The following is a 12,174-nucleotide window of genomic DNA, read 5'->3' on the forward strand; positions in this document are numbered from 1 at the left end:
CCCTCAAGACATTTACTGATACCCTGAAAGTAGTCAGAGAACATAATGGCCTCTTAAGACGTAAGAATTGAGGTCTTGTTCAGTTTGAGAATGAAGATCTTCGCATAAAACTGGAAACTTCAAAAGACTGCCCTAGCAAAGGGAGATAAGGAGGCTAAAATTTGGGTAGAGAAAAAAATCTCCCCTCTGAATTATAAATATAACCTCTCTTATAGGGGATTTGAATTTAAATCTACACTAATTAGATAGGTTGCATGTGGGTTATAAGAAAATAAGAATGGTCAGATTACTCCCAGGTGTTTGGTGTTGAGTAACTGGGGAAAAAAATGGACTTGCCATTATGTGAGATGGAGAAAGCTTCAAGTGGGGTTTGTCTGAGGAAGCAGAAGATTAGTAGTTCAGTGTCAAAAAAAGATAACTGTGACATGCTACTAGACATCTAAATGGAGATATGTAGTATGAATTTGGATAAATGAGCCTGAAGTACAGGAGAGAAGAATGGGCTGGGGAGATACCTTTGGAGTAATCCATATGACCATGTAACTCTACAGAATGGAAGAAATGGTGGGAATGTACATTGGTACAACCATTACGAAAAACAGTATGGTGGTTCCTCAACAAACTAAAAATAGAACTTCCATATGATCCAGCAATCCCACTCCTGGGCCTCTGTCCAGAAAAAACCATAATTTGAAAAGATACATGCACCCCATGTTCATGGCAGCACCATCAACAATAGCCAAGACATGAAAACAACCTTAATGTCCATCAACAGAGGAATGGATAAAGAAGATGTGGTAAATATATATGATGGAATATTACTCGGCCATAAAAAAAGAATTAAATAATGCCATTTGCAGCAACATGGGTGAACCTAGAAACCATCATACTAAGTAAGTTAGACAGTGAAAGACAAACATCATAGGATATCAGATCTCTAGATTATATATGGAATCTAAAAAAAAAAAAAAGATACAAGTGATCTTATTTGCAGAACAGAAACAGACTCACTGACTTTGAAAAACTTATGGTTACCAAAGGGGACAGGTAGCGGAATGGGAGTGATGGACTGGGGGCTTGGGGTTGGCATATGCATACTAAGGTATATTGAATGATTAGGCAATGGGGCCCTGGTGTATAGCTCAGAGAACTCTACCTGGTATGCTGCAATAATCTATGTGGGAAAAGAATCTGAGAGAGAATGGATATGTGTATATATATGACTGGTCACTCTGAGTATAGCAGAAATAATCACAACCTTGTAAATTAACTATACTTCAGGAAAACTTAAAAAAAAAATAAAAAGAACTTGGACATGGGTCCCAGATAACAGAAAAAGAGGGAGAGCTGCTGTACTTTAAGAAGCCATTGTAAGCCAGGTTCCAAAACCCAATAAAAACAATACAATAAAAAAAAAATCACCAAGTGAGTAAGTATAAATATAGAAGTCCAAGCAGTTAGCTCTGGGATGTCCCAATATTGAAAGGTAAAAGGAGATAAACAAAAACTAGCAAAGGACACCTATGAGAAAAAGGAAGATGCACAAACATCAGTCGTAAAATAAAGGAAAGGAGTTACTACATTAAAAATAACACTAGAATTATATAAAATACTGAACAATAGCCTAATAATAATGTAAAATATTTATATGAAAGTTCTCTTAATTTAAAAAAAACCTCGGAGTTCCCGTCATGGCACAGTGGTTAACGAACCCGACTAGGAACCATGAGGTTGCAGGTTCGATCCCTGGCCTTGCTCAGTGGGTTAAGGATCCGGCGTTGCCGTGAGCTGTGGTGTAGGTCGCAGAAGCGGCTTGGATCTGGCATTGCTGTGGCTCTGGCGTAGGCCAAAGGCTACAGCTCTGATTAGACCCCTAGCCTGGGAACCTCCATATGCCATGGGAGCAGACTGAGAAATGGCAAAAAAAAAAAAAAAAAAAAAAAACCTCACATATTTGGCATTTTTAATATAATTGATAAAGAAATCTGAAATAAAAATTATACCATATGAATCCATTAAAATGAATGAGATAGATGAATATTACTAACACAAAAATTCTTCTGGCATAATAATACATGATAAACACAAAAACAGTGTGGCAGGACAAAATCTATAGTATGAAGTAGTCTTTATAATTGAGTATATTTAGTATATACATGAAAGAGAGTCTAGAAGAATGTCTAAAATACTTTCGCAGTGATTATATGGCAGACTTTCAGTTTCTACATTATAAACATTAGGAAGATTGTTCGAATTTTTGCTATAAGCACATTATTAACAAACTTAGAATTTTAATGAAGCTTATGTAGCATATATAATCACATGGAAATGAAAGTATAACAAATGTGACTTCAAGAAAGCAGAAATAAACATCTTACATACATTATGACCAAAAATAGACTATGCATGGAAAACAGACTGAAAAAAATTGCCCAAAAAGCTAATTGAGATTCTCTTTGGGAGTGGTGCTGATTATTTTTTCCTTTTTCTTTGGTTCTATGTCTTTTAAACTTCTGTAATATAAGTTTTCCTACTTTTGTTTTTTCTGTTTACAATGAAAATTTCCAAACACACCAAGAAAACGTATAATAAAATACCCAGCACCTATCAGCCAGCTTCAACAACCATCAAAATTTAGACATACGTGTGTCATCTTTGCCCCCACCTATTTTTTTTTTCTGGAATATTTTAAAAGTAAACCTCAGATATCTTGTTATTCTACTCAGACTTAAAAGGGTCATATTCTTACATAATACAATACCATTTTTCACGTATTAGGGAAAACATTTATTAATATTGCATAATACAGAGCCCATACTGAAAAATCTAGTATTGCCTAGGACATGTCTTTATACAGTTGGTTGTGAATGAGAATCTAAACAAGGTCCAATTGTTGCATTCTTTTACACCTCCAGAACCCTATTCCAGCAGTGTTAGGGTTCCCCCAAAATTCATATGTTGAACTTCTACCCCCTAGAATCCCAGAATGTGACTATTTTGGGAGATAGGGTCTTTAGAGGGAATTAAGTTAAAATTAGGTCACTGGGGGGCACTAATCCGATATGACTGATACCTTTCTAAGAAGAGGAGATTATGACACACACAGGTCCAGAAAGAAGACTATGTGAAGACTCCGGGAGAAGGCAGTCACCTGCAAACCAAGGAGAGAGGACTCAGAAGAAATGAACCTTACTGACACCTTGATCTTGGACTTCTAGCCACGGGAACTGTGAGAAAATAAATTTCTGCGGTTTAAAGCCCTCAGTCTGTGGTTCTTTGTGGTAATGTGTGGCCCTCACAACATCTGTTCTGATTGGTTCGATGCACACCCTGTACTGGGGATAAATATTTTGTATATCAACCATATATATATATTTTATTCAATAAATTCACTGTTTTAATTTAATGTTTTAAATACCTTAAATCTATTTTCATGAATGATTGGCCAATTTTATTATCATTACTACCATTACTATTCTTAATTGCTTGCCCCTACCAGATCTAGCAGAATGACTGCAGTCTTGCACTCTTGGTTACTGAGAGTGAAAGCAGCACATCTACTTTCTCCAATTTGAATGGGACTCACGAATATGTTAACTATATATACAACTGCCTGAAACCACTGAAACCAAATCCCACTGAAACCAAATCTTTTCCTCCATACCTGCTCTTCCTGCCTTTCCATTGTTAATTAGCCATTCTCCACCTAAACCAGAAACCTCACTACATTTAAAATATGATCTATAATTTTAAAATGCTTTTAAACTCACAGAAAAATTGCAAAAATAAAGAACTTTACCTTTGCCCAAGTTCTCTGATTGTTGATATATTGCATTTGCTTCACTATTCTCTCTCTGTGTATGTAGTATTTATATTTTTATCTACTTATTTATATATACTTTTTTATTTGAATAAGCTGTAGAAATGAAGTTTCATTACCTTTAAAACACACTGGTATGTATTTTTTAGAAATGAAGGTATCTAAATTTTCTATAATGTCATCAAAATCAGGAAATTGACCTTGTTATCAGACTACCATCTAGTCCACAGACCCCATTTAAAATTTGCCAATGGACCTAGTATTATCCTTTGTAGCAAAAATAACCAATTCAGAGTCATGCTCCATTTAGTTGCCATTTCTCTTCAGTCTGCTACAAAGTGAAAATGTTCTTTAGTCATTCCTTTGTCTTTCCCAGTGTTGACACTTTTAGAGTACAGGTCCGTAATTTTGTAGAATGCCCCTCAATTTGGGTTGTCATCGTTCTTCATGATTAGATTCAGGTTATGCATTTGGGGTAGGAATATCAAAAAAGTGTGTTCCAAGGGTCTCTTACTATATATACAGCTCCTCTTAAAACTCTCACCTCTCACTTTCTAGCTTTAGCACACACTGACAATTCATGCCTGAATCAGTTTCTACCGTAATGGCTGCCAAGTGGTGATGTTTCTACCTATATCATTCTTTCTACATTTATTAGCAGGGAATCTAACATAAGAAAGAGCTTTTCTTTATCCCCATTTTTTAAAGAAGCATGTATTTATGTCAGTATGGACCCAGATATGCTTATTTTATTCAGTGGATCATAATTTAACATTAATATAGTGGTGATAGATTGACCCAGATATGGCTAATGGGGGCCCCTTCAAGCTGACTTCTCTGTCTCCTTGATTTGTTCCATTATTCTGTGAGAACTTATTTTATTTCTGGTACAAAAAGGTTTTCTAGGCTTGTGTTATACTTGCCATGCTCCTTTCTCTTAATGTCATTTCTCCAGGGTCTCTAGTTCCATTTAGTGGAGATGGTGTTCAGAAACCACTATGTGCTCATTGCTTCTAGGGTATCATTGCGCCTAGATCTTTTTAACAGAGAGATGGGGGAAAGATAGATAGATAGAGAGACAGACATACACATACATACATACAAAAATACTTTTATCTATGTTTTTTTCTGCATGTGTTTACGTATATATTGAAAACTGTCAGTTCACACCAACATAACCAATTCCAATCCGATATCACCACAAAAGTCATTCTGAAATCCCTCCTTTTTCCTATTTTTAACTCCCTTCTCTGTTAGGGAGAAACTTGGCTCCCATTAGCCTCAATATACTTATTTCCTCACTCTCCTTTCATGTGATCATTATGGCCCTGACAGGCTTGCCACATCTTCACCTGGCAAGGGCAGAAACTGGTCATCATTTTTTATTCTCTCCTATCACTCACTCCTCCATCCAATCAATCACTAAGTCCTAACAGGTTTTACCTCCTAAAAATCTCTTGAATTGATACGCTTCTGTCCATTCTGATGGCTCCTAGCCTTGCGCACACCACCACCAACCCTTACATGGGCTACAACAGCATCTTAACCGATGTTCCCAGTTCTAGGTTTGCTTTCTTTCCATTCACTTTTCTGTGCTACAGCCAGAGTTATCTTCCTGAAATTAAAAGCTGACCATTTTCCTCCGTGGTTAAAACCCTTCAATGGTTGGTTCCTCATTGACCTCAAAACATACTGTCTGGCTCTCTTCATAATTTGCTTACCTCTCTTGCCTTACTTCCTCCGAAAGCCCCTACTCCTATTCTTAACATTCCAGTAAACCATTCTGAATTTATTTCAGTTCTTAGATTATGCCAAGTTTTCTTTAGTGAGGACTATACTCCATCTTTTTCTACCTAGAAACCTTTCCCAACCTGAACAGCTCTACACCTTGTTTGGGTCTTTACTTAAATGTCATTTCTGCTAGGAAACATTCCCTGAACACCACCCCACCAGTACACCTCTGCAAGCTATTGTAAGGTCAGGGCAAGAGATGATAATAAATGTACATCTCAGCCATTCTGATAGACTGGGCAGTGTGTTATTAAAAGTCCCTGATGAAGAATGAGCAGCCAGAGTTACAATCTCTCTTTGTAAAGTGAGTACTCACATCACATTTGTGAGGAAAGATGAAGAATACATAAAATATCCACAATGCAACGATCCTAGAAGGAGCTCAATACATATCATCTGCTACTTATTCAACAAATGTTTTTAAAGTACTAATTAGTTGATAAGTACTGTGGTAGATATTAGAGCTAGTAAAAATTAAGATAGGATACAAAAAACTAAAATATAGCTTGTAGAATCAGTGTCCATAGAAAAATAGGAATATATAGTGGGAAACTTCGGCAGAATTATTCAACCTAGTTAAGATTCAAAGAATGGACAACATTTCAGCTGAGCTATTGAGGAGTAGGAGTTTACAAGGAAAGATTTTTCAGGAAGAGGGGACAATATGTGGAAGGTCTGGGCATCATAGGGTATGGATTATTTTGCATGATGCACATAATTCAAAACTGCTGAGGCATAAAAGTGAAATGAGGCAGTAAGAGATGAAACTAGTCAGGGAGATGGAATGTCTTGTACCCTAAGCAAAGTAACTTGACTTTCTCATACAGATCATCTTTGAAGATTTTTTAGGAAAGTGACATATCAGATCTACATTTTCAGTGAGGCCATCCTGATAACAGTGCACAGAATGGCATTCAGGGATCAAAACTATAGTTGAGTGACTGGTAAAGAGGCCATCTCGCAATAAGTGCTAAAACCTGGCCTGAAGCTGTGGGAGTTAAGATAGACTATACCCTGGGCGGGCGTGTTAAAAAGGTAGAATGGACATGATTTAATGTTTAGAGGCTTTTAGGATGTTCTACAGGTTTTTAAGTAGAACACTGGGAGGAAAAAAAAACAAGATAGAAATCCTGCAAGAGGATTCAATTTTAGGTGGAAAGATGGGGCTCCATTGGATTGGTAGTATTTCTCAGACTTATCACGGGATCTAGAGAAACAAATGAGATATGCTTTGTAGGGTGTGGTGATGCCAATGGGAATAGAAAAGCTGGCCTCCAAAGAAATATGCACAATATTCTTACAGTAGAAACGAAGCAACAGGTTTTAAGAGTGTGACTACAACTGCAGAAAATTCAAGAGTCGGGGAGGAAGAGTGACTTGCCTAGTATTTTTCCGTCCCTGGTGACTCAGAGCTAAAGATGGCGCCTGTGGCAAAAACTAGACGTGGGAGGGGGCACTGGAGCAGCAAAAGATGACTTTTTTTAAGGTTGCAGTTCTACTTTAAACACATAGGGAGATACCTCCGCACCAGACGAACTGTGGATAATTATTGTCCTTAAGATTTGGACCGCAGTACAACTCTTGCCTTCTCCACGCTTGAAAGGAGGTTTCACCGTGTGGGCGCGATGGGGTGGGAGGGGCCGAGTGTGTTTCTTTGCCTCGTTCACGTCTCAGTCTTGGCAGGTTCCAAGACAGAAAACCTTCCTGTTTTGCTCAACGCCGGCTACTTTCTGAGGCGCAGAGTGCTTCTTCGGGGGTGACAGTGGGGATGAGAGCAGGCTCTGCGGGGAACCTGTACATTCCTAGGGTCCCTTTCCCCTCCAAGGGGAATGCACCCTTTCTCTTAGGACGGCCGAGGCTTCGCGCTCTCCGCGCGGGCGTCAGGAGTTCAGCGCGCGGCCGCTAAGCGCGTGCCCGGCGGCAGTCTGAGGGCCCGTGAGCGAGCGCGCGCGCCGCCGCCGTAGAAGCCGCACTGCAGCACCTCCAGGCCCAGCGTAGGCGGCGCGGGGGCGGGGCCGCGGGGGGGCGTGGCGCGGCGTGGCTGGGAGAGGGGCACCAGGCAGGGCCGCGGTCCAGGCAGCAAGCGATGGCCGCTTCGGTTGCCATGGGGACGGCGGCGTAGGCAGGGGCTGACGTCAGAGGGTGGCTAGCTGCCCGCACTGCGGCACCCAGCGGGTTCTCAGAGCCCGGGTGGCTGGCGGCTGGGGCGGCTGCGCGGCCGCCTCACTCCCCGCCCGCCCCGCCTGGGCTCTTTTTCCGATCCCGGGGTTGGCTTCGGCGGGACCGGCAGTTGGCTGCTCTGCTCCCTTTTCTCCGTGAGTATCCTGCAGGCCTCCTGGTGGCCGGAGCCCGGGCCCGAGAGCTCGGCCTGCCCTAGCGCTCTCCTACGGCAGCGGCGCGGGCATGGAGGGCTGCTGGGGTCCGAGGGCGCGGGGGCGGCGGGCCGGGGAGGCAGAGAGGGGGCCGTGCTGCGCCACTGCAGTCTGATGGTCCCAGGACCGCGTAGTATAGGGATGTGGTTTTTGAGTTATCTCTGCGTACTTTTCTGCTCCGTTTCCTGGGCTTCTCTTCTGTGGAGAGTTGAGCCTGGAATGCTGAAAGAGTGAATGCAATCCTTTGCCTTACCGATTCCAGATTCTGGTTTAACAACGTTTAAATCAGATGCGCACTAAGTACGTTTATTTCTTTTTAGGGTGACAACCTGGTGCTGAATCTTGAACCTGTGAAATGCCTTCTTAATTACATCTGAGAAAAGGTGATCGATTTGTTACGTATATCAATAGGGTCGTTTCATATGTATACAAATAGAAGAAAATGTATGCTATTAAGCAGTCCTATCGAATTGCTGTGCTGCATTTCAGCATTACTGTGAAAAACATTTACTGAGCAGAGTATACGACTCTTCCTTTTCTTAAGAAAAAGATACTAAACAGTTTTTTCACCTGTTGCGTTTACGATTGCTGTTAACTGCTTGGATGTTCAGGAAGAAGATTGCTTGTTAAGAGGATTGAGAAATTAAAAAAAAATGTATTTGAAGGAAGTTCAAATACCACTAATTTTTTAAAATCGTATTTAAAACCAGATGTTTATGGAGACCATCTTGATTTATTAATTGAATTATATATATGAGGTTTTGTTTGTTTTGTTATTACTCTGCTATAAAATTCGGTTAAGGAGTGAATTATCCAAGCCTCTGCTTTTTCTTCGCTTGGTCTTTAGTCAGTTATCGGCTGATAATCAGGTATTAAGAGAAAAAAATAATAAAATGAGATGAAATGTAGTTCAGTTAATTTTCCTACTTGGTATCTCTTAGCAGGTCCCGTAAAAGGGTTTGTGAGGGAGAAACTTTTAAATATAATGACATATTTGAGGTTCATGAATGTCGTTTTAAGTTAAATCTTAATTTTTGCTGATGATGTTATTCATATATTAGTTATTCTGTAATGTATTTGCTGTAGTACACATTAACATTTAGAGATGATTATTTCTGTATTTGCTATGTTTATTAAACAATATTAATGTTTACTAATTGGATTGTACATTAGAGTACTAAATAATATATACATAATTTAATGTATTTTGTATATCACATAATTGTTTATTTTTAATACTGTAATAATGGACATAAAGTAATATGCGGGTCATTGTGCCGATCACGTTGCTTTTCAGTATTTCCCTTTTCTCCTTACAGTGAAGTAGGTGCCACTTTAATTTACCAGGCAAAAAACAAAGCAAAAAAAATAAGCCTTGGTGAATCAGTTAAATGTCAAAACAAGAACTTAAGGCAGAGTCATTTTGATCCCAGAACCATTATTACTGCACCCCTCCCCTTTTAAAATGAGAATATTTAGATGAAGAGCGCACCCACGTAGCCCTCCACAAGTCAGCAGTTTGGTGGGGGTCACAGCGTTTTGCCAGGGTGCAAATTCAGCGCTGAGGTAGAAAGAGGTTTGTAAATCAAGGCAGTGGGAACACAGAGGAGACGTATTTAATGATTGCTGTTACCTCCTGGGCTTTCAGGAAGAAGATTGCTTGTTATGAGGACTCTGGGAACTTTTTAAAAATATATATTTTAAGGAAATTCAAATTCAAAAGTTTTTTACACCATGTTTAGAATCTTGTTTATTTATAGAAACTGTCTCTAAGCCCTCAAAGTTAGAGAGCTCCGGAGAGAAGGCGCCTATACCCACCTGGGTCCTTGGGTTCTTTGATCGGTAGAAATTGTTGAGGCCAGACTGGAAACTGAGGCACGGGGCTTTATTGGGATCTATGTTGTAGCACGAGGGAGTGAAAACCAGAAACAGAGACCCTTGTTTGCTCTTTGAGGGGAGGGGCCGGTCCTGATTCCACAAATGGGGTGAGGGTGGAGTCTGATTGGTAGGTGGAGCCGGAGGAGTGGCTTCAGTGGTCTGTCCACCTCCTTGGTGGTGCTTAGTGCAGGGATCATGCCTGTCCTCTACTTTCATTCCAGGCACCTCAGAAGCAGTAGTGAGATTTGGGCGTTTTTGTATCCTAGTCATCCTTTGCCCCAACTGGGCATGCATGCATTTCTTTTTAGTTCGGTATGGTTTCTTTGTATTCTGTTGCTAGAAGTTTGTCCAGGTGCAAGCGATGCAGTAAAGAGCCCCAGGTCCCAAATCTGAGCCTTTCTCAATACTATTTGCATTTAGTGTCAAAGGATAGTTAGGCATTTGTTAGACAAGAAAGGGAGGGCATTTTTCAGAAGAGAGAGGTGTGTTCGTAATGGTACAAAGCACGTTAGAGTTTGGCACATTTGAGGACCAGCAACTGGTTACCGTGGCCAAGCGCTCACAAGGGGAAGTGTGCCTGGAGAAGGCGGGTAGAGAAAGGGGGGGGGGGTCATTTCATTAGGAGCCTTGGACTACAGTGGTAAGGAGCTCATTTTTTCCAGTGGGTGATTGATTGGGAGCTAGCGAAGAGTTCTAAACAAAGGAATAATTCCATCACATTTGTGTTTTATAAAATCCTTCTTGTTACAGTGTAAAGAGTGATTTATTTTTTTAAAGGTAGAGTGATAGAGGCATGGAAACAGTCCTAAACAGCAAAATTCTTCCAGTCTTTCTGTACCTCAAAGCTACTGCACTATGTCACCACCTTTGGGAGTGGGGCAGATAGTTGGAAGCAGAATTAATTATGAAAAGAATTATCTACACCTTCATTCTTACCTTCTAGTCCTTCTTCCACCTTTGGCTGCCAGGTTTCTGTCCCTCCACAAATAGCTTTGCCCATGTGACTTCTTGACTGCAGACCCAGTGGACACTTCAAAACTTGTAGCAACTCTTACTACACATCTTTCTTGAAACTCTTTTTCCTTTGTTATTTCTCCTAGTTTTCCCCCTATCTCTCTGATGTCTTTTTACTTTATCTTGTGGGCTCCCAGAGTTCTTTGGCACTTTTTTTTCTTGCAGCCATTACAAATAAAATGATGACCAAATCTTCAGCCTCTGTCTCCTTGCTGGATTACTGTATGCTATTGCCTGCCAAACATAAACTTATATATATATGAAATCTGCATACACATTTTATATATATATAAAATCTGCATACACACACCATATTTGGGTGTGTGTATATATATACAATGATAATAGCTATCATTTTTTGAAGAGCTGGCCATGCTCTAGGCATTGTACTGTGTTTCACTTGCATATTCTTATGTAACCTTTAGAGAAACCCTGTAAGTGATTTCCTATTATTATTCTGTTCTGAAAGATTAGGAAATTGAGGTCCACAGAGATTAATCTACTGATAGGTAGATATTTGAATCCAGGAATCTGACAATGGAACCACTGCTTATAGCTGCTTAGTATCTGTCAGATACCCAGCTCAACATGCCCCACTAAGCTCACTGATTGTCCCCTTAAGAAATATCTACTATAATTGTAGCTAATGTTTATCGATGCCTATTCTAAGGCACTGGTTTAACCTTTGAAAGTCACTGTTAGACTGAATTTACAGATGAGGAAACAAATTGCCTACGGTCATATAAGTTAACTGTGCGAGACTAATTCTAGGATTTGTGTTTTTATTTATTTGTTTGTTTGTTTGTTTTCCTTTTTACTGATGCACCTGCGGCATATGGAAGTTCCCAGGCTAGGGGTCAAATTGGAGCTGCAGCTGCTGGCCTGTCCCACAGCAACACTGGATTCACATCACATCTATGACCTACACTGCAGCTTGTGGCAACACCAGATCCTTAACCCACTGAGTGAGGCCAGGGATCTAACCCATAACCTCACCAAGACTATATCAGGTTCTTAACCTGCTGAGCCACAATGGGAACTTCTAGGACTTGAGCTTTAAATTACTCCACTATGCTTGTGCTATACTGCATTGCATTCCAACTAATGATGCTACTGATATAATTAGTCCAGTTTGAAAAAACATGAGAATCATCCTTGATTCTTTGTCCTATCTCTTCAGTAGTTTTTATGTAATCTGTCTAAAATGTCATAAATCTTCTTCTCAAGGGAAGAGAAAACGAAAGAATATAAGTAAACCTTTTCTTGACTACTCATAGTCATAATATAGTTCAGCTGTTT

At 40.0% G+C, this 12,174-nt stretch overlaps 1 protein-coding gene across 1 annotated transcript in view; it reads left to right on the forward strand.

The window, feature by feature from the left end:
• AHI1 (Abelson helper integration site 1) overlaps positions 7,675–12,174 on the forward strand; it is a 194,193-nt gene continuing 189,693 nt past the window's right edge. The window contains 2 exon segments of the mRNA XM_003121183.6: positions 7,675–7,926; positions 8,304–8,366. The gene's annotated coding sequence lies outside the window, so the exon portion shown is untranslated.

The sequence above is a fragment of the Sus scrofa genome, chromosome 1 (assembly GCF_000003025.6).
Source record: "Sus scrofa isolate TJ Tabasco breed Duroc chromosome 1, Sscrofa11.1, whole genome shotgun sequence".
NCBI classification, from domain to species: Eukaryota; Metazoa; Chordata; class Mammalia; order Artiodactyla; family Suidae; genus Sus; species Sus scrofa.